This window comes from Geotrypetes seraphini, chromosome 1 (assembly GCF_902459505.1).
Source record: "Geotrypetes seraphini chromosome 1, aGeoSer1.1, whole genome shotgun sequence".
NCBI lineage: Eukaryota > Metazoa > Chordata > Amphibia > Gymnophiona > Dermophiidae > Geotrypetes > Geotrypetes seraphini.
The window spans coordinates 130,957,834-130,979,123 of NC_047084.1; the positions used below are offsets into that span (position 1 = coordinate 130,957,834).

At 43.1% G+C, this 21,290-nt stretch overlaps 1 protein-coding gene across 2 annotated transcripts in view; it reads left to right on the forward strand.

The window, feature by feature from the left end:
• Positions 1 to 21,290, forward strand: part of SPATA5 (spermatogenesis associated 5) — a 460,802-nt gene that overhangs the window by 193,845 nt on the left and 245,667 nt on the right. The gene's annotated exons all lie outside the window — the stretch shown is intronic.

The following is a 21,290-nucleotide window of genomic DNA, read 5'->3' on the forward strand; positions in this document are numbered from 1 at the left end:
CCTCACCTCAAGACAAAGAAGAACTCCAAACCCTTTTGCCTTTCCTCCACTCAAGGGCACTCAGTGCAAAAAGATGTTTGATAACCTTCTGGCGACGCAAGCAGCAAAACTTAACCACTCCATCTCCAACCTGTTGACGGCAACGGGTGACTTCAAAACTTTTCAAAAATAAATCAAAACCCTACTTTTCAAAAAATTTATCCAGATATCTTAACCCAACCCTTCCCCCTCCTCCTACATAAATTCTCCCCCAAAACCTCCACTTAAATAATCTCTTCCTCCCCAAAACACCAACCAAGTATTCAGATCCCTGAAATGTAACGTAATCTTATTTGTACTCTAACTGTAATCTATTTGTTATATCACACAGTAACGTACAGTCAATTTAATATCCAATTTGCAAGTTCTTCCGAATTAATCCAGCTACCTCTCCTCCCTTGTAACCCCAAACCCCCCCCAAAAAAACCCCAAACTGTTATAACTTCACTGGAAATGTCCAGTTAGCTCTTTTGTAATCCGCCTTGAACTGCAAGGTATAGGCGGAACAGAAGTCCCTAATGTAATGTAATGTATTCCACTATGTAACTTGCAAATCTTTTGGAAATATCCAGTTGGCTTCATTGTAATCCTAATACCTAAACTGTAATGTTCCTAGAAATGTCCAGTTAGCTTCTTTGTAATCCGCCTAGAACTGCAAGGTACGAGCGGAATAGAAGTCACTAATGTAATATCTAATCTAATCTAATCCTTAGGTTTGTATACCGCATCATCTCCACGTTCGTAGAGCTCGACGCAGTTTACAGTAGGAGAAATAGGAAGGAACTACAACAGAGGGTTAGAGGTAGAAGTGTGAAGAAAGTTTAGAGGACTTGGGATGCCAAGATATAAGAGTTTCCTTGATTCCTAAGTTGGAGGGAGACTTACATTTTTTGAGTAATTCTTATCTTCTTATGTTTACAACTCTCTGGGTGAAGAAGAACTTCCTTACGTTTGTACAGAATCTATTCCCTTTTAACTTTAGAGAGTGCCCACTCGTTCTCTCTGCCTTGGAGAGGGTGAACAACCTGTCTATCTACTAAGTCTATTCCCTTCATTATCTTGAATATTTCGATCATGTCCCCTCTCAGTCTTCTCTTTTCAAGGGAGAAGAGGCCCGTTTCTATAGGCTCTCATTGTACAGCAACTTCCCCAGTCCCTTAACCATTTTTGTTGCTCTTTCTGGACCCTTTACAGTAGTACTATGTCCTTTTTCATGTACGGCGACCAGTGTTGGATGCAGTATTCCAGGGGGGGGGGGGGGCATACATTTTTGATGCAGAATAAATTCAAATAGCATTAACTTAGCAAAAGAATAAAAGTAATGGTTTGCTTCTTTTGTTTAGGCTTTCACTGCGATCACCGTTTTAATGCTATGAGGTTTTCACGGGCAACGGCTGTTTTGCGGCCTTCCCTCAACTGCGTCACTAGTAACCCTAGTTAGGCGCCTCTTACAGAATTTACCCCCTCCCCCCGAGCTGCTGTTTCTTAAGAGATCTTCACGTTTGAAGGACAATATCGTCAAGAGAAGAGAACTTCATTTCAGAATGCATTTTTCTGGAACATGGCCCAGATTCTGCCTCTGAGCTTGCATATGTGGCACACGGAAGAATTGATATAATGTGCTTAGCATACATCGCAGAGACTTAATTGGTTCTCCTTGTGCTAAAAAAGCACAATATCAGATTTCCCTATCCATACATCTTCTTTGGATCCCTTCAATAATATATATACGTTCTCGGTATCACAGGTTTCTGTTTTAAAAATAACCCTCGAGCAGAGAAGACTGAGAGGGGATTTAATAGAGACTTTTAAAATAATAAAGGGATTTGATAAAATCGACCAAGAAGAAGCATTGCTAACTTTTTCGGATGTGACACGGACAAGAGGTCACAGACTGAAACTGAGTGGCAGCAGGTTCAGGATGAATGTCAGGAAGTTCTTTTTTACGCAGCGCGTGCTGGGAATTTGGAATGCTCTCCCGGAGGATGTTGTGACAGAGATGACTGTTCTGGGATTCAAGCGCAAGTTGGATGCACACCTTCTTGCAAATCATATTGAGGGCTACGGTATAACTGGGTCTCCAATCAGGAGTACCTAAATGGGCCGCCGCGTGTGCGGATCACTGGACTGGATGAACCTCGGTCTGATCCGGTGAGGGCTTTTCTTATGTTCTTATGTTCTTAACAGCAAAATGCAGCCTTCATTTTTTATTTATGAAAGGAGACATTTAATACAGCAGGAACGGGCATGGCGGAGGGGGCCCTGCCAGGCAGGAAAGAGGGTAGAGACAGAAGTTGCTTGTGATGGGGGAGAGAACCCCACAATTAGTAACATGGCCAATATTTGAAGAAATTATACATTCACGGGGGGGCCATTGATCTCATAGTTTGCTTATATTGTCAAAACTTTCCAATAGCTTTGGGTCATTTACGTTTGTAGCTGGCTGTCAACATGTGCTCTCCTATACAGGTTCAAGAAGAACCTTCTGGGTCCCTGCTCCACAAAGGTGCAGTTTATTCTAAGAAGGTGTCCCGATGGGACTAAAGCTTGAGCCTTTAGTGGGGGGTTTAAAACGCATCAAGAGATGGGCCAGTGAGGAGATATAAAACTGTACTGAGTTGGTTACCCCATTCTAGGGTCTACAGGAGTAGAGAATGACTTGGGGACAAATTTTTCCCTGTGCCCGCGGGAACTCATTTTCCTGTCCTGTCCCTGCCCCATTCCTGCAGCCTCTGTCCTCTTCTGCATAAGCCTCAAACACTTTAAAATCATAAGTGTTCAAGGCTTGTACGGTTAAGGCAGAGCTTACAGCAATGGGACAGGGACAATGACAAAACTCGCGGGAACAGGGAAATTGAGTTCCTGCAGGGACGAAGACAAATTTGTCCCATGTCATTCTCTACACAGGCGCCTTGGCTCCCTGCTCAAGGGGTTAAGGAGAAGGAGGAGAGCACAGGGATTGACAGTGCATAGTGAAAGGAGCAAGATCTGTTCCCACGAGCCAGTCTGATCCACAGCTGTCCCCTGGTGCATATTGGAAGGCGAGAAGTTTGAACCCAAAAAACTGAGGTATAGAGTACCATAAGCAAGGAATGATTTGTCATCAGGGAGACCTGATCCTCTGAAGGAGAGTAAAAGCATGAGCTACTGTCAGAAGGATAAGGATGTGAAAACTTGGAGCAGTGGAGCTGGTGGGTGCTGATATCTTAAAGAGACAGCAGATAGTGTAATACCAAGTCCTATCAAATGACCTCTTCTGAAGGGATAATAAATACAGTAAAACCTTGGATTGCAAGTAACTTGGTTTGCAAGTGTTTTCCATGACAAGCAAAACATTTGATTAAATTTTAACTTGATATACAAGCAATGTCTTGCAATACGAGTACATACAATATACACGCATCACATCATCACAACTGAGCTGATGGTTCTTCTCTCTGATGCTTCAAGAGTGTAGTGACTGTTCTAAATGAGCGAGGTCTTGCAATACGAGTACATACAGTATACACGCGTCACATCATCACAACTGAGCTAATGGTTCTTCTTTGACGCTGCAAGAGTGTAGTGACTGTTCTAAACGAGCAAAGTCTTGCAATACGAGTACATACAGTATACACGCATCACATCATCACAACTGAGCCGATGGTTCTTCTCTCTCTGACGCTGCGGGAGTATAGGGACTGTTCTAAACGAGCGAGGTCTTGCAATACGAGTACATACAGTATACACGTGTCACATCATCACAACTGAGCCGATGGTTCTTCTCTCTCTGACGCTGTGGGAGTATAGGGACTGTTCTAAACGAGCGAGGTCTTGCAATACGAGTACATACAGTATACACGTGTCACATCATCACAACTGAGCCGATGGTTCTTCTCTCTCTGATGCTGCAGGAGTTTAAAGACTGTTCTAAACGAGCGAGGTCTTGCAATACGAGTACATACAGTATACGCGCATCACATCATCACAACTGAGCTGATGGTTATTCTCTCTGATGCTTCAAGAGTGTAGTGACTGTTCTAAACGAGCGAGGTCTTGCAATACGAGTACATACAGTATACACGCATCACATCGTCACAACTGAGCTGATGGTTCTTCTCTCTGATGCTTCAAGAGTGTAGTGACTGTTCTAAACGAGTGAGGTCTTGCAATACGAGTACATACAGTATACACGTGTCACATCATCACAACTGAGCCGATGGTTCTTCTCTCTCTGACGCTGCGGGAATGTAGTGACTGTTCTAAACGAGTGAGGTCTTGCAATACGAGTACATACAGTATACACGCATCACATCATCACAACTGAGCCGATGGTTCTTCTCTCTCTGACGCTGTGGGAGTGTAGTGACTGTTCTACTCGAGCGAGGTCTTGCAATACGAGTACATACAGTATACACCCGTCACATCATCACAACTGAGCCGATGGTTCTTCTCTCTCTGACGCTGTGGGAGTGTAGTGACTGTTCTACTCGAGCGAGGTCTTGCAATACGAGTACATACAGTATACACCCGTCACATCATCACAACTGAGCCGATGGTTCTTCTCTCTCTGACGCTGCGGGAGTGGAGTGACTGTTATAAACAAGCGAGGTCTTGCAATACGAGTACATACAGTATACACGTGTCACATCATCACAACTGAGCCGATGGTTCTTCTCTCTCTGACGCTGCGGGAGTGTAGTGACTGTTCTAAACGAGTGAGGTCTTGCAATACGAGTACATACAGTATACACGCATCACATCATCACAACTGAGCCGATGGTTCTTCTCTCTCTGACGCTCCGAGAGTGTAGTGACAGTTCTAAACGAGCGAGGTCTTGCAATACGAGTACATACAGTATACACGCATCACATCGTCACAACTGAGCTGATGGTTCTTCTCTCTGATGCTTCAAGAGTGTAGTGACTGTTCTAAACGAGTGAGGTCTTGCAATACGAGTACATACAGTATACACGTGTCACATCATCACAACTGAGCCGATGGTTCTTCTCTCTCTGACGCTGCGGGAATGTAGTGACTGTTCTAAACGAGTGAGGTCTTGCAATACGAGTACATACAGTATACACGCATCACATCATCACAACTGAGCCGATGGTTCTTCTCTCTCTGACGCTGTGGGAGTGTAGTGACTGTTCTACTCGAGCGAGGTCTTGCAATACGAGTACATACAGTATACACCCGTCACATCATCACAACTGAGCCGATGGTTCTTCTCTCTCTGACGCTGCGGGAGTATAGTGACTGTTCTAAACAAGCAAGGTCTTGAAATACGAGTTCATATAGTATTCTGTATTAAAGGTTTAGGGTTGTGGAACGAATTGTCTGAGTTTCCATTATTTCCTATGGGGAAATTCGCTTTCATATATGAGTGCTTTGGATTACAAGCATGCTTCTGGAACAAATTATGCTCGCAAACCAAGGTTTGACTGTACCAGAGAATACAGGGCCACCATGGAATGAGATTATGGATACAAAAGGAACTGTTTCTACCAAGAGAGAGGAGAAGGGGCTCAAGGAACTAATAAGGGAGGTGATAGGCACCAGACAAGGGAGTAAGGATTGTTACTACTTTCCAGTCTCCAGTCTTCAAAGATGTATGAGCTGGAAGTGAAGAGCCCTGCTCAGACAAACCCTCGGAAACAGTTTATTGTTTTTTCTCCCTGTGTATTGGAGAGCCTTATATATGAGGATTTCTCGTACTATACTTAGAATGGTCTTCCAGTTTCATTGGTGGCTTTGAATGTACTAGGCCTATTTAATATGAGCAAGTGCAAAGTGATGCATTTGGGAAAGAAGAACCCAAACTTATAGCTAAGTGATGCTGGATTCTGTGTTAGGAGTCACTTCCCAGGCAAGGGATCTAGCCGTCATTGTTAAGGATAGCGTAGCTGGTTTTAAGAAAGGTTTGGACAAGTTCTTGGAGGAAAAGTCCATAGTCTGTTATTGAGAGAGACATGGGGGAAGCCACTGCTTGCCCTGGATCAGTAGCATGGAATATTGCTACACCTTGGGTTTTGGCCAGGTACAAAGGACCTGGATTGGCTACCATGAGAATGGGCTACTGGGCTTGATGGACCATTGATCTGACCCAGTAAAGCTATTCTTATGTTCTTATATGTTGAAACCCTCAGCTCAATGTGCAGTGGCAGCGGCTAAGAAAGCAAACTGAATGTTAGCAATTATTAGAAAAGGAATGGAAAGCAAAAATGAAAATGTTCTAATGCCCTTGCACGACTATGGTATGGTCACACCTCAAATACTGTGTGCAGTTCTGGTTGATTATCTCAAAAAAGATATAGTGGAATTAGAAAAGGTACAGAGAAGGGCGATGAAAATGATAAAAGGGATGGGACGACTTATGAGGAAAGGCTAAAGTGGCTAGGGCTTTTCAGCTTGGAGAAGAGATGGTTCAGGAGTGATATGACAGAGGTCTATAAAATACTGAGTGGAGTGGAAAGGGTAGATGTGAATCACTCGTTTACTCTTTCCAAAAATACTAGGGGGCAGATGATAAAGCTACTAAGTAGTAGGAAAAGATTTGGTTCCAAGATGGCAGCAGCTTACCTTCTGCGTCTCTGAGGTCGATCTAAGCAGGAATAATTTTTCTTGTTTCCCAGTGTTTCCTCATCGTGGCGAGTATGCCACATTCAAAGTGAAAGGGAGCTGTTCGTGTCGAGCCCCCTGCAGCACGAACTTCTACTCCCTCACAACGCTCCACGTTCAAGTTCATCGGAGTGGCTCCCTCGACTATCGGTGGAGAGTCCGGCGGTACCCCGGCTGGAAGAGAGGCTGGGGCTTTGGACTGGGAGGTTTCTCTCTCCCCCCGATGTCTGAGCCACCGCCGCCTCTGGCGTTCATCGCGGCTGAGCCGGGTGTGTCTCCCGATGTGACTTTCTTGAGGGAGACCCCGGCAGCAGGGGCTGTAGCCGCGCGGAAACTGCTGGAGGGAGGAGAAATCATGGAGATAGCTCCTCAAGAACGAAAATTTGCGGCTGTGTCATTGGAGAGCATTTGGGAGATTCTCATGAAGATCAATAATACAGTTTCCGACTCTTCTAGAGAAATTGCAGCGCTCGTGACTACAGTTAATGCCTTGGGGGAAAAACTGCAAGGTACTACAGAGCAATTTAATAAGGAAATTACCCAGGTTAAATCTCAAGTTTCTGACTTACAGAACCTATCTTCAGATCTGGTTAAAGACAAACTAAATTTGAATAGGAAAATAGAACAACTGGAAAATTACAATAGAAGATTAAATGTGTCCAGTACTGGTCGCCATACCTCAAGAAGGACATGGCAGTACTTGAGGGGGTCCAGAGAAGAGCAACTAAATTGATAAAAGGTATGGAAAACTTTTCATACGCTGACAGGTTGAAAATGCTGGGGCTGTTCTCCCTAGAGAAGAGGAGATTTAGAGGAGACATGATAGAAACCTTCAAAATCCTGAAGGGCATAGAGAAGGTAGACAGGGACAGATTCTTCAGACTGTGGGGAACCACAAGTACTAGGGGTCACTCGGAGAAATTGAAAGGGGACAGGTTTAGGACAAATGCTAGGAAGTTCTTTTTTACCCAGAGAGTGGTGGACACATGGAACGCGCTTCCGGAGGTTGTGATAGGCCAGAGCACAGTACGGGGGTTCAAGGAAGGTTTGGATAGGTTCCTGAAGGATAAGGGGATTGAGGGGTACAGATAGAAGCAGAGGTAGGTTATATAAATGGTCAGGAACCACTTCACAGGTCATGGACCTGATGGGCCGCCGCGGGAGCGGACCGCTGGGCGCGATGGACCTCTGGTCTGACCCAGTGGAGGCAACTTCTTATGTTCTTATGATTCTCAATTTTCCTAAGGCTACCTGAGTGCCTCCTATAGAAATGTTAAGAAAATACCTCATTGAAGTTTTAAAATACTCATCTGATCTAATTCCACCAGTTAATCGGGTATACTATATTCCTTCAAAGAAACGGATAGGAGCCATTCCTGAACTAGGAGCAGCTGTGGAACAATTAAATCTTACAGAAATAATTGAGTCATCAATTACAGATTCCACAGAGAGAGCTACACTATTAGTTTCTTTTGGTTTTGAGCAAGATGCAAATTCCCTTTTGAGATTATATTATCGGAACTCTCAACTACCATTTCCGGGGAGAAGGGTTTGGATATACCCAGATGTTGCAAGACAAACACAAGAGAGACGTAAACTTTTTCTAGCAATGAGATCTGAGACTGTGACACTAGGCGCATCCTTTTTGCTTGACTGTCCATGTAAATGTTTATTTAAATACCTTGCAGTTAAATATGTTTTTTATTTATCTGCACGCATTTCTTGATTTGAAGAAGTTGTCTACTGGTAGTGTTAATTAATGTAATATAGGGAACCTTCTGCTAAACCTAATCCAGATTACTTATTACATTATTATTGCTGTTTCTCTTCACATTTTCCAGGAACTGTTCAATCATGGATTGTGGTCTAAGAAGGTTTTAATAATTTTCTTTTTTCTCTTGGGATTTACTTTGTATTGTAACGCAGCTGTTTTTCTTAAGCAAGGTTGTCTTGTGTTAATTTTGAAAATTCAATAAAGATAAAGTTAAAAAAAAAGAAGCTACTAAGTAGTAGATTTAAAACAGATCGGGGAAAAAATTTCTTCAATTAAACTCTGGAATTCGTTGCCAGAGAATGTGGTGAAATCAGCTTTGCGGGGTTTAAAAAAAGATTTGGCTAATTTCCCTCGCCGGCTGCTTTCCTTTCACATATCGGAAGAATGGTTTAAAATTTCCTGCTTCCCTGGCTAGTCTCTCTTTGTATTCTTTTTTTGCTTTTCTGACCTCGCGGTGAAATTCTTTCTGATGCTTCCTGTGCTCTTTCCAATTTTCCTCAGTTTTATCCTTTTTCCATTTCTGGAATGATTTTTTCTTGTCTCCTATCGTCTTCTTAACTTCATTGGTTATCCACGCCGGGTCTTTTGTTTGATTCTTTTTGCACCCTTTTCTAAATCTGGGTATATACAGGTTTTGCGCCTCGTTTCCCGTGTCCTTGAATAAGGACCAGGCTTGCTCCACAGTCTGTGCATTCCTGGAGCTTTTTCTGAGTTTCTTACTCACCATTAGTCTCATGGCATCATAGTTCCCTTTCTTAAAGTTAAACGTTGTTGCATTGGTTCTCTTCCCCTTTCTCGTATTGCAAGACCTCGCTTGTTTAGAACAGTCACTACACTCCCGCAGTGTCAGAGAAAGAAGAACCATCGGCTCAGTTGTGATTTGGCATTCCTAATTCCACTTTGAACTGGATCATGTTGTGATCACTGTTTCCTAAAGGTCCCACTACTTCCACTTCCTTTGCAGGTCCTTTCAACCCGTTGAGGATTAGATCCAGGATAGCAGTCCCTCTCGTTGGTTCTTTGCAAAGCTGTTCCATGAAGCATTCCCGTACAGCCTCCAGGAACTCCATTTCCTTTGTACATTTTGAAATTTCAAGACTCCAGTCTATACCGAGATAGTTGAAATCTCCCATAACTATGGTGTTTGCATTTTTACATTCCCGCCTCAACTTGGCTCCCAGTTCTGTATCCTTGGCTTCAGTTTGCCCAGGTGAGCGGCAGTACAGACCCATCTTTATCTCGGTTCCATTTCTTCCTGGTATTTTAACCCATAGTGATTCCAGTTGGTCATTTGTCGCTGCTGCGTCCACTCTGGTCGAGTGAATGGGGTCCTTTTATGTATAGTGCTATTCCTCCTCCTTTCTGATATGTCCTGTCTCTTTGGTAGAGTTTGTACCCTGGCAGTACTATGTCCCATTTGTTTTCCTCATTCCACCAAGTTTCCGTGATCCCTATGATGTCTAGCTTCTCATTTTTGGCCATAACTTCTAGCTCCCCCATTTTGTTCTTTAGGCTCCTTGCATTAGCGTACATGCAGTTCAAGTCCTGGTATTTTTTCTTCCTTGTTATTTTCTCTTGCGTTTCATTTTTCTTTCTGTCCCCTTCCAGATGCTCCGACTCCAGATTTTTGTCTCTTTTGTCTTCCCCTCGTGGTACGTTCTTTTGATCCTCCTCTTGTTCCTTCCCTTCGTCTTGCTCCATTTTGACTTCCCCTTGTAGTACGCTCCTCCTATCCTCATCTTGTTTCGTCCAATTCCCTTGTTTTTTTCAGCTCCTGTTGTGTGCCATTTGTGTCTTCCCAGCATTTTTCCCACTCAGTATCTTCTCGGGATACTTTCTCACGAATCATCGACACCTGGTCGAATGTCGGCTTTCCCCTTCTTCTTAGTTTAAAGCTTGCTCTATTCCTCTCCTGACATTGTTTGCTAGTAGTCTAGTTCCCGCCGTGCTCAGGTGTAGTCCATCTTTCCTGAAGAGCTTGTTCTTGCCCCAGAACATTGTCCAGTTCCTCACGAAGTGAAATCCCTCTTCCTCACGCCATCTCCTCATCCACGCATTTGTTGATTGTAGTTCCGTCTGTCTCTTCACATCTGCCCTCGGTACTGGCAGGATCTCTGAGAACGCTATCTTCTGGGTCCTCATCTTCAGCTTCCTTCCTAAGATCTTGAACGGTAAGTGCATTCCTGCTGTAGTCTCTCCTGGCGACATCGTTCGTCCCAACGTGGACTATCACTGTGTTTCTTCCGTCTCAGCTCCTTCCAGGATTCTTTCAATTCTGTCGACGATCAGGGAACACGCAGGTAAGAGTGCGCATGCGCGCTTAGCATTTTATTATGGATATGGATATTAGAAGGATATGGCGATACTCAAGAGGGTTCAGAAGAGAGCGACGCGTTTGATAAAAGGTATGGAAAACCTTTCATACGCTGAAAGATTAGAGAGACTGGGGCTTTTTTCGCTGGAAAAGCGGAGACTTAGCAGGTATATGATAGAGACTTACAAGATCACGAAGGGCAAAGAGAAAGTGGAGAGGGACAGATTCTTCAAACTTTCGACAACTACAAGAACGAGAGGGCATTCCGAAAAATTAAAAGGAGACAGATTCAGAACCAATGCTAGGAAGTTCTTCTTCACCCAACGGGTGGTGGACACCTGGAACGCGCTTCCAGAGGGAGTTTCAAGTTCAAGTTTATTCAGATTTGATTAATCGCTTTATCGTAATTCAAAGCGATGTACATAATAAAATTACAATTTAATAAAGTAATACATTAAAGAGTATTGACAAAACTAATGACACATTTAACAATACTGGAAACACTTAGGAAAGAGAGGGGCAAGAAGTTACATTATAATATAAAGATGGGGAAAACATTTAGGGAAAGTACATGAGGCAGGGAAAAGAACAAAGTCTTGGAATTATTTTATAATGAAATTATTGTTGACTTATGAAGGCATCAATGAATAAAAAAGATTTCAGATTACTTTTAAATTTTTCTAAGTTGGTTTCTTGTCTCAAATGGTAGGGTAAGGAATTCCAGGTTTGGGGTGCAGTAACAGAAAAAATGTATTGGCGTCGTGTATTTATGATTTTAAGAGATGGAATTGTTAACAAATGTTGTTCAGTAGATCTTAGTGTTCTATTCGTTGTGTAAGGGATAAGTAATTTATAGATAAAGGCCGGAGTTTTAAAAGAAAGAGATTTGAAAGTGAGCAAACTAAGTTTATATATGATTCTATGAGCAACAGGAAGCCAATGAGCTTCCTTAAGAAGTGGAGTAACGTGGTCGAATTTTTTGGCTTTGAAAATGAGCTTGATAGAAGTATTTTGTATGATTTGTAAGCGTTTGATTTCCTTTTGAGCTATGCCTTTAAAAAGTGCATTACAGTAATCAATCTTTGAAATAATGAGAGAGTGAATAAGAATATTAAGAGAGTTATTGTTAAGGAATTGTGCAACAGAACGGATTTGACGAAGCCTAAAGAAAGATGACCTTATGACATGACTGATATGAGTATGAAAAGAAAGTTTATGGTCAAAGATGACGCCTAATATTTTAATATTGTCTACCTCTTGTAAGGGATGGTCCTTGATAGTAATCGGAAATTTAAGCTTTGGATTATCTTTCCAAGGAAACAGTAATACATTGGATTTATTAATGTTTAATGAGAGCCTGTTATTATTTAACCAAAGATGTATTTTCTCTAATTTTGCATTAATCTCAGAAGTAATTAAAGGGTTATCAATGTCTATGGGGTGTAAAAGTTGAATGTCGTCAGCGTAAGCGAAGACATTAAATCCGATTGATTGACATAGAGTTAATAATGGGGCAAGAAATATATTAAATAATAGCGGAGACAGTATTGAGCCTTGTGGGACGCCATTTACGGAAGTAAAAGTATTAGAAGTAGTGTTATTAAAACAAACTGAAGAGGAACGATCTGAAAAGTATGATTGAAACCAGGAGAGCACTTGGTCTGTGATTCCTATTGATTGAAGTCTATGTAGTAATAATTCATGATCGATCGTGTCGAAAGCAGATGAAAGATCCAATGAGATTAACAGAACAGACTGGTGATGGTCTAAAAAATAATGAATTATAGTAGACATGCCTATTAGCGAGTGTTCGGTAGAGTGATGTTGCCTGAAGCCAGTTTGGTTTGGGTGAAGAATGTTAGTTTTTTCAATGAAGTCTGAAATCTGATTAAATACTATCTTCTCGGTTAATTTTGACAAAAATGGTAAGTTGGCAATAGGTCTGTAATTTGACATGTCTTCTACGCTAGTTTTGTGGTTTTTGATAATAGGGTAGATGATAGAATGTTTCCAAGTTTTGGGAACGATGCCTTGTTTTAGACTTTCACTAACCAAGGTAAGTATTGCAGGGCCAAAGATCGTAAAAAATCGTTTAAGAAAAAAAGGAGGAACTGGGTCGTTTTGAGAACCTTTTATGTTAATAGAGTTAATAATGACTTTTAACTCTGTTAGATTAGGAATGTTAAAAGTGGAACATTTTGAGGATAGTACATTAGAATCAATTTGCACTTGACTAGGGGAATTTAAAGTAAAAGTAGATCTGATCTTATCAATTTTCTCGGTAAAATAAATAGCTAGTTCCTGAGCAGAGAGGTTAAGTTCACCTTCATGATTTTTCCGTTTATTAGAGTATGTGATAGAATTTAGTATGCGATAGAGAGAAGAAGAATTAGTAGCTTTCTGAAGGAAAGTTCAAGAAGGAATTGGACAATTTTCTGAAGGAAAAGGGATAGAGGGCTAGTATACAGGTCCTGGACCTGATGGGCTGCCGCATGAGCGGACTGCTGGGCATGATGGACCTCTGGTCTGACCCAGCAGAGGCATGGCTTATGTTCTTATTATAGTAGATAATTCAAAATGTCTGTCATATGTTGCAATGGATGTACTAAATGCGTCCGCCTGGCTGACAGTCTTTACTGGGGTTTATTTTTGGGGTCGGGCTTAGATTACGAGCATCTTGAAAAATCATGCTAGGGATTATTTTATTTATTTATTTATTTTCCCAATTTTCTATACCGTTTTCCCAGGGGAGCTCAGAACGGTTTACATGAATTTATTCAGGTACTTAAGCATTTTTTCCTATCTGTCCCGGCGGGCTCACAATCTACCTAATGTACCTGGGGCAAGGGGGGATTAAGTGACTTTTCCAGGGTCACAAGGAGCAGCGTGGGTTTGAACCCACAACCCCAGGGTGCTGAGGCTGTAGCTTTAACCACTGTGCCATTTTCCAATTAGGTCTTATTTTCAGGTAAATATGGTACTTGGGACCTGGGTTGGCCACTGTTGGAAACAGGATACTCGGTTTGATGGATTCTTATGTTCTTAATAATGATTAGCAACATTTATGCTTACCATTAGGGAATCCATTATTGGTCTGTGTTCAGTAAGAGAGAAGGATTTGAAAGATCTGAGGTGTTTTAGCCATGTCCCGCCCTTGTACAGCAGGAAGTTACATCAGAGTTACAGGGAGGTACTCGTACTTTTAAAAACCAATAGGAGGAAATATTTTTTCACTCAGAGAATAGTTAAGCTCTAGAATGCGTTACCAGAGGATGTGGTAAGAGCTTAGTCCCCATAATTTCTGTACAAGATTACAATACATGTTTTTATCCTAACTTGGCAGATTCTAGGGGTCTAATATTAATATGCATAATATACAGATTTTATTGGTTACAGTTTGGCAAAGTACAAGGTTTTCAATATAAGTTTTGCTTACGTGACACATATGGCCTCTTTTACAAAGCCACACGGAAACAGCCCTGAAGCCCTTTAAATCTCTATGGGCTTCGGGGCCACTAGTGCGGCTTTGTAAAAGAGGCCGATACTGGTTCTGATACCAATATACATTTCTTTGTAGTCTATTGGTCAAGGGCAGGGGTTTAGGTGAAGAGGTATGTTTTTATTGCTTTTCTAAAGTTGAGGAGTCCTTCAAGGGATCTGATCTGTGGGGACAGTCGATTCTAGGGGCTCGATATGAAGTTGAGAGTGGGACTGTCGGTTGGCGGTTTGAAGTCGAAGGGTATGACCAGTGGGCGTTTCTCATCCTGGGAGTGGAGGAAGTTTAGCCATCAAATAGCCCGGTGCCATGTCGTGCAAGGATTTGAATGCTAGCTTCAGGCCCTTGAAGACGCAATGTTTGGCTACAGGCAGCCAGTGAGCCGGACCTAGAGCCTGGGAGACAGGGTCATGGGCACAGAGGTCTTTTGGTCTCTTGAGTCATCCTAGATTATTCCAGATAAGAATTGGCGCTGCTAGGTCCATCGTGCCCAGGAGTCCGTTCACACGGCAGCCCTTAGGTCAAAGACCAGCGCCCTGAGACCAGCCCTACCTGCGTACGTTCTAGTTCATTAGGAACTTGTCTAACTTTGTCTTGAATCCCTGGAGGGTGTTTTCCCCATGACAGACTCCGGAAGAGCGTTCAGTTTTCTACCACTCTCTGGGTGAAGAAGAACTTCCTTACGTTGGTGCGGAATTTGTCCCCTTTCAACTTTAGAGAGTGGCCTTTCGTTCTCCCTACCTTGGAGAGGGTGAACAACCTGTCCTTATCTACTAAGTCTATTCCCTTAAGTACCTTGATTGTTTCGATCATGTCTCCTCTTTTCTCTAATCTCTCGATGTACGGCAACTCCTCCAGACCATTTTAGTCGCTCTTCTCTGGACCCTTTCGAGTAGTACCGTGTCCTTCTTCATGTACGGCGACCAGTGCTGGACACAGTACTCCAAGTGAGGGTGCACCGTGGCCCGGTACAGCGGCATGATAACCTTCTTCAATCTGTTCGTGATCCCCTTCTTTATCATTCCTAGCATTCTGTTTGCCCTTTTTGCCGCCGCCGCACATTGCGCAGACGGCTTCATCGACTAAGTGATGTCATGTTGCTATATAATATCTTTAACTATTAAGAGCTGCTGTTCTAGGGAAGAAGGACCTGTTTTATATACATTTCAAAAATACATCAAAAGTGAAACACAGTTTGAAAAAGTATTTATGGACGTTGGCAGTGATGAGATACTGTTTGCAGCCACCACGAGTGATTGTGGAGTCAGTGGGTGGTAGAAATTAATTTTAAGTCTCATCCACCGTACAATGTGAAAGGCACAATTGATTTTGTAAATTTCAAATTGACAAAATAATTCATTTAATAGTTATTTATAATCTGTTTTCAATATCCACATGGTATATTGCCAAAGGAGTTATAATATACATGCAACCAATTTATCACGTTAATGGAAATATCAGTTACAGATCTCCAGCAAATATTGGAACCCTATTGATTAGGAAAAATGAAACAAACGGTGAGAATTGAGGTGTATTGTCCACCTTGGTCTGTTTTCATTTGAACTTTGCACATGGGATTCCCTCCGGACTGTCCCTTGTGATCTTATGTCCACAGTTCTGTCTTAAAGGATTCCAAAATACCAGCGAACGGACGAGCTCCACGATACTGAGAGTGCCTAATGAAAGAGTCACTTTTTGCCCCAGAAATCATCTTTTCCTTGTCTGTAGCTGACTTGAGGTTAACTGGCCGGGGGTGGGTGGGGGGGGGAGCATGTGGTCTTTGTCCCTTGCTTGTTCTATGGCAGGACATGGATGTCAGAGCCATTAGCGCATATAGAGGTCAGGGAGAGCAGCTCGGGTGCAGACTCCTTTACATACTCTGTAAAGAAGAGGCTGCAGGGGTTAAGCTCCGATTTGCTCAGCCCTTAGACGGCTGCATTTATGTCCGAAGTCTCGGCAGCATCTGTCTGCAAAGCACACGGTGTCCTCAGAGTTACAGCTTCTTGGAGCTCACACCAGGTTTTCTACAAGCCGGGTGCTTCTCTGGGATATTGCACGAACTCCCTCCCACCGCAAAGTCGGCTTGCCAGAGGATTGTACCTAATATGGCTTTGTTTAGTTGTCCTGGTGTGGCGTGCAAGATGTCTGCAGAGAAGGTCAGGACATTCATAAATCTCACTAGTCCATTTTCAGGCATTTTGGTGAATGGCGACTTGCCCATGCGTTTGAAATCCTTTGGCAGGAAGCATGCGTGACCCAAAAGACCTTAGCACCAGGTTAGCATGCATAATATACGATTAGCCAATCTTTCCCCCTTCCGTATTCCAGCATCTTTTCTCGTCTTTGCTGTGTTTTGGTCCAGGGATGTGTGAAGGATGACTCTTGTTTGGATAAATGTCGAAGGTGATAGCATTTTTTTCATGTAATGTATATTAAGTTAGAAAAAGCGAAATGCTCTTCAAGCCATTCTTCAAAGGTTTATGTGGAATTTTGCAAAGTACAAACACTGCAGTTCGTTAGCAAATCTACTCCCATCTCGCCCTTAGTGAATGAATATATCTCGCTCCTGTAGGTGGTGAATTTCTTGATGCTTTCTCGGCAATAAGCTTTGATTCGCCCTGTTTGCATTGGTTTTCCTTGTCTATTTGAATGTCACAAAATGTTCTTGTCTTCATGATGCTTTCAATAAATAAATACATTTTTTTATTCCGCTTCAAAACCGAAGCAGATTACGCTGGTAACATACATAATATTACGTCAGTGCAACGATATCACATTCTACAGACCCTGCCTGACAATTCAGTTTTTAAAAGTTTCTTCAAAGCTTTCCAGTCTTGACAGCTCCCATCCCATAACCGTGGACCATCCCTGCTTTTTATCGTGTTCTCCCGGGACATCTTCATTGTAAGGAATATTGTTGGCTTCCAATAGAACAACAAATCAAACTTAAAATCCTTTTCCTTGTGTTCAAGCCTTTCCGCTACGGTCTATCCAAATACCTTCATTGTCTAACTATCCCATATGCCCCACTACATACGCTTCGGCCCATAAATGATTACCGGCTGGAATCCACACGACACGGTGGGTTTTTTTTTCTTTATAGCATTTATATACCAATTATAGCCTAAGTAGTTTACATTTTCCCCTGTCTGTCCTGGTGGGCTCACAATCTATCTAATGTACCTGGGGCACTGGGGGGATTAAGTGACTTGCCCAGGGTCACAAGGAGTAGTGTGGGATTTGAACCCACAAGCTCAGGGTGCGGAGGCTGTAGCTCTAACCTCTGCACCACACTCTCCTCCAATGCAATAGCAGAACTGAGCCAATGAAGCCATTGTGACATCACTGATGAGGTTGGCTCTTATTGGTGGAACGAGGCATTATGACATCAGGGAAAGGGACTCAAAGCGGTTTACATACAGGTACGTCAAGCATTTTCCTTATCAGTCCCAGTGGCCTCACAATCTATCTAATGAACCTGAGGTGATGGGGGGATTAAGTGACTTGCCCAGGGTCACAGGGAACCCTTAACCCCAGGGTGCTGAGGCTGGAGCTCTAACCACTGCACCACATTCTCCTCCAATGCAATAATAGAAGTGAGCCAAGTATAGAACAATGAAGCCATTGTGACATCACTGAGGAGGTTGGCTCTTATTGGTGGAACGAGGCATTATGACATCAGGGAAAGGGACTCAAAGCGGTTTACATACAGGTACGTCAAGCATTTTCCTTATCAGTCCCAGTGGCCTCACAATCTATCTAATGAACCTGAGGTGATGGGGGGATTAAGTGACTTGCCCAGGGTCACAGGGAACCCTTAACCCCAGGGTGCTGAGGCTGGAGCTCTAACCACTGCACCACATTCTCCTCCAATGCAATAATAGAAGTGAGCCAAGTATAGAACAATGAAGCCATTGTGACATCACTGAGGAGGTTGGCTCTTATTGGTGGAACGAGGCATTATGACATCAGGGAAAGGGACTCAAAGCGGTTTACATACAGGTACGTCAAGCATTTTCCTTATCAGTCCCAGTGGCCTCACAATCTATCTAATGAACCTGAGGCGATGGGGTGATTAAGTGACTTGCCCAGGGTCAAAAGGAACAGTGTGGGGTTTGAACCCAGAACCTCAGGGTGCTGAGGCTGGAGCTCTAACCACTGCACCACATTCTCCTCCAATGCAATAGCAGAAGTGAGCCAAGTGTAGAACAATGAAGCCATTGTGACATCACTGAGGAGGTTGGCTCTTATTGGTGGAACGAGGCATTATGACATCAGGGAAAGGGACTCAAAGCGGTTTACATACAGGTGCGTCAAGCATTTTCCCTGTCTGTCCCGGTGGGCTCACAGTCTATCAAATGCAGTGGAGGATTAAGTGACTTGCCCAGGGTCACAGGGAACCCTTAACCCCAGGGTGCTGAGGCTGGAGCTCTAACCACTGCACCACATTCTCCTCCAATGCAATAGCAGAAGTGAGCCAAGTGTAGAACAATGAAGCCATTGTGACATCACTGAGGAGGTTGGCTCTTATTGGTGGAACGAGGCATTATGACATCAGGGAAAGGGACTCAAAGCGGTTTACATACAGGTACGTCAAGCATTTTCCTTATCAGTCCCAGTGGCCTCACAATCTATCTAATGAACCTGAGGTGATGGGGGGATTAAGTGACTTGCCCAGGGTCACAGGGAACCCTTAACCCCAGGGTGCTGAGGCTGGAGCTCTAACCACTGCACCACACTCTCCTCCAATGCAATCGTAGAAGTGAGCCAAGTATAGAACAATGAAGCCATTGTGACATCACTGAGGAGGTTGGCTCTTATTGGTGGAACGAGGCATTATGACATCAGGGAAAGGGACTCAAAGCGGTTTACATACAGGTACATCAAGCATTTTCCCTAACCGTCCCACTGGGCTCACAATCTTTCTAACGTACCTGGTGCAATGAGAGGCTGTAGTTCTAACCACTGTGCCACAGCTCCAGCATTATGCAATTCATGACCTTTAGCCATTTGCAATGAGTCTTATTGAAAATTGCTGTAAAGACATGGCTGTTTGGTCTAATGGCTGTGATCCCAGAACCGTTGGTTCAATTCCCCTTTCCCCTGTTACGTTGTCGGTATGGCTGGTTCTATCCTATCAAGATTTGTAGTTCTGTTCCAGCATTTTAAGTTGTAGATTCTGCACTGCCTTGCTCTACTATCGTAGTTAAAGGTGGTATCATAAATTCAAAATAAAGAATTAAAACTAAATCTAATATGTCTGGGATCGCTTTGGATCTTGTGTGAATACACATCGATGGTCAGGTGGCTCCAACAACCACGCCAGATGGATAGGAGAGCATTTATTGATGGCTTAGTTCTCAGCCAAATAAAACACAGTTGGAGAGGGGGAGGTTTGTCTCCATGAAGTCTTGCAATTGCGTGAATGTCAGGTTTGAGACAGGTCTGGAGCTGCTTGGGTTGTCTGGGTCCATGGCTGCTTTTACTATAGCTGATTTCCAGCTCTGTGGAACTACACCTGTCGTAAGGGACTCGTTTATTAGGGGCAGGATGGATTCCAGGAATAGCTCGTTTGTATCCAGGAGTGTAGTGGAGAGACATGGGTCCAGGATCGAGGTCGTGGGGCGCACGGAGTTGATTGTGGTTTTAAGGTCGTTGAGGGAGATCGCTTTGAAACTGTTCAAGGTTTCTGTCTTGTGTGGAGTGGTTTGGGAGTGTTTTGGCCTCTGAGTCTTAAACAGTTCTTACCTCAAACTTCTGTATGTGTGTAAGCATAAAATAAGCTGCTTTCAAATACCTAATATCAGGGGGAGAAAAAGCCTCAGGAACTAAAGTTCTCACCAACCGCCCTCTCAGCTTAGAAACTCTTTTAGAAATTGTACTTCAATTTGGGCAAAAATAGTTCACATTAAATAACGGTATAAGGTTTCCTGCTGCTGATGCCAGGGTTTCACTGAAATAAGCTGCTTCAGGGCCCTGGGACTATGCGAAATTGTGTGGGCATGGCTGCTCCCAATGAGTTTCTCAGCTGTTGAGGAGGCATTTTCAGTAGTTGCTGAGAACTTGGGCCCTGGAGCTTTTTCTCCTCCTGTTATTAGGTATTTGAACAAAACTTATTTTATTCTTTAAGGACATGAGATGACTTAAAGCGGTCTAGAGGAGGGCTACGAAAATGGTAGGAGGTTTGTGCCAAAAGACGTATGAGGAGAGACTGGATGTATACCTTAGAGCAGGGGTGTCAAAGTCTCCCCTCGAGGGCCGCAATCCAGTCGGGTTTTCAGGATTTCCCCAATGAATATGCATGAGATCTATTTGCATGCCCTTCTTTCATTCTATGCTAATAGATCTCATGCATATTCATTGGGGAAATCCTGAAAACCTGACTGGATTGTGGCCCTCGAGGAGGGACTTTGACACCCCTGCTCTTGCCCCTCGTTAAAAGGCGTCATGTATGCAGATAAATGAGCCTAGGTTCCGCAGCGAAGCAGGGAGGTTGTTCCAAAGCTCAGTGAATCTTTCTTCAAATTTACTGAGCTTTGGAACAACCTCCCTGCTCCGCTGTGGAACCTAGGCTCATTCCAATTATTCCGAAAGCATCTGAAAACCTGGCTTTTCTCCAGAACACAAAGCTGTCTATTGAAAATGTAAAGCTAGCTCTCCTCTTCACAACCTCTAATTTCCTATTATGTCCTTCCCTCATTTACTGAATTACCTGTAAACTGTGCCGAGCTCTATCTTTATGGAGATGATGCGATATACAAACTTAAGGTTTAGTTTAGTTTATCCCTGGAAAAGAGATGGGGAGAAATGGATGGACGTTTTGGGATCGGCTGGGAATGTGCAACCAGGTATGGTCACGGGTTGGGCTCAACGGTGCTTTACTTTTCCTTTCATCTTATGATTGTTCCTTTGTGTCTATATATTTGTTTTTTTGGTGCTATCTTACATTTTTGTACTGCTACTGAATGTGAAATTAAGACAAAGACACCTTTATATTCCATGTGCTAGTTTTCAGAGTCTGCTGGATTTGCTGATTTTAGAAGGGAAAAATCATCCTGTTTTT